This window comes from Alligator sinensis, unplaced genomic scaffold, assembly GCF_000455745.1.
Source record: "Alligator sinensis unplaced genomic scaffold, ASM45574v1 scaffold71_1, whole genome shotgun sequence".
Lineage (NCBI taxonomy): Eukaryota > Metazoa > Chordata > Crocodylia > Alligatoridae > Alligator > Alligator sinensis.
In genome coordinates, this window is record NW_005841834.1 from 702,540 (window position 1) to 704,740 (window position 2,201).

Below are 2,201 nucleotides of genomic sequence, written 5' to 3' on the forward strand. Positions count from 1 at the left end.
CCTCAGCGTTCCAGATTTTGAGAAATGATGTGTGAAGCTTGTTGGTCATAATTTCCCCACCAACTTTGAAGACCTCAGCTGGTATGTCATCAGGGACAGACACTTTGTTGTTCTTCAAATATCTTATCACCTGGTGGATTTCTTCAAAGGTTGGTGAACTGGCAAGTGCTTCCCTTACTGGATGATGCAGGATGGATTCAATGGGTTCATCATTCACCGCTGATTCTGCTTAAGAGGTTTTGGTAGTGCTCCTTCCAGTGGTTTTTTGGTGGACTTGTCTTTGAGGCTGTCTTTTGATCTACACAGGTGAGTCCACAAGAACTTGATCCATACACAGCCTTGATTACACTGAAGAAGCTCTGCATGTCATGACTGTCAACAAATTGTTGGATTTCTTTCACCTTCTCTTCCCAGCATTTGTTTCTGATTTCTCATATTTTTCTCCAGGCGTCAGCTTTAAGTCATCAAAAAGTTCCATGCTTCTGTCCGGACATAACATGGTTTTGTCAGTCACAGAAAAATTTTCTATTCAGATTGAGAAGGAAGGACTTTATCAAACAAGTCCTGATGGCATTGGATGATAAAGCCAACTGATTCTGTGCAAGCCTCATGGATGGTATCTTTTAGAGCTTGCCAGTCGTCCTCCACACACGTGTTATCATTTTCAATCCTAAGATTGGCAAGTTTTTTACTGAGTTGTGTTTGGAAGGTTTCATGGTGTTTAGGGGTCTGAAGGCATTTGATATTGTACCCTCTTTGGACCAATCTGGGTTGCTTTTGATGTTTCAATGCAACCCCGATGGACATAATTGATTTCACTAAGTGCTGATCAGTCCAGAAGTCGTCATCTCCCCTCATAACACTATATGAACATCTTTTAGATCACGCACTCTTACAATGATGTAGTCAAGGAGGTACCACTGTTTCAAACAGGGGTGTTGCCATGCAGTTTTGTACTTGTCACATTGTCTAAAGATAGCAAATGTGCAGAGTGTTACTAGCACTAAGTAAAAAGATGCTGTTGGAATTGGCCTTGCCCACTCCTTCCTTCCCAATGGTGCCCCTCCACATGTTAAAGTCCTAGCCAGCTCTCGCATTGAAGTCTCCAAGGAGGATGTTCTTGTCCTGTTTCAGGATGACAGGATTTCATCAAGGTCAGCATAAAACTGTTCTTTCCATCCTGAAAAACCATTTATACTCATTCTTGTTTTCTATCTTTAAACCAATTTCTAATCCACAACTGGACATCCCCTGTAATTTCATGACTACAGGTTTCCCTCGCTTTATGCTGTACATGCATTTCTGGAAAATGGTGCGCAACTCGAATTCACGTAAAGGGAACCCACTTTACAATGTAACAAACATGGATACATTCCAAGACCTTGACTGTACTGACCCTGAGACCCATTTCTACCACTTTTACAAAACGATTTTGGTACTCACCAACAGCAGACAGTACACACAAGCACAGGGTGGTGGTGAATGTTACTATATGGGGGATGGCAACTACAGAAATACATGTTACAGACAATGAGCGAGGAGCACAGATTCACACAGGAGAATATATTTTGGTGCACGTCACTCCTACAATGGACCGCACAAAGCAGCTGACTGCGGGCTTCTACCACATAGATCACATAAGAGTGAATTTACCTTGCATATAACAAAACTTTGGTATTAAAAGGGTCATCGCATAAGAGTGAATTCACACAAACCACATAAAGCAAGGGACACCTGTACCTTATTTGGTTAAGAGCTTCTGATGGGGGATCTTGTCAAAGGCTTTTTGGAAATCCAAATATGTCATGTCAGCTGGGTTGCCCTGATCCACCTGCTTATTGACATCCATACAAAGTTCTCTATTAAAAATAACAAGCTATTTTCCTACCCCCAAATCATGGTTAGAGGTCAAACTGCCTGGTTAAGGGAAGAGCTGGAGTCAGCCTACAGGGCGCCAAGATGTGGAGGCCCTAGTATCTAGCTGCTCTTATACACTTCTCCAAGTGACACTTTCACTCAGTGAAATTACTGTATTTACTTGAATTCAAGATTACTTTGAATTTAAAACAATTTCCCGAAAATTATATCCTATATAGAGAAAAATGTATAAATTTGTTGCAATTTGCCAGGTATAGACTCTAGTTATCAGATGATCATCTTAAATTAATTCCCCCTACTACCACAGCAGGAAAGCAGTAGCA

At 41.3% G+C, this 2,201-nt stretch overlaps 1 protein-coding gene across 3 annotated transcripts in view; it reads right to left on the minus strand.

Moving 5' to 3' along the window:
- The window catches only part of PKIA (cAMP-dependent protein kinase inhibitor alpha), a 76,618-nt gene that overhangs the window by 43,812 nt on the left and 30,605 nt on the right, over window positions 1-2,201 (minus strand). The window lies entirely within an intron of this gene.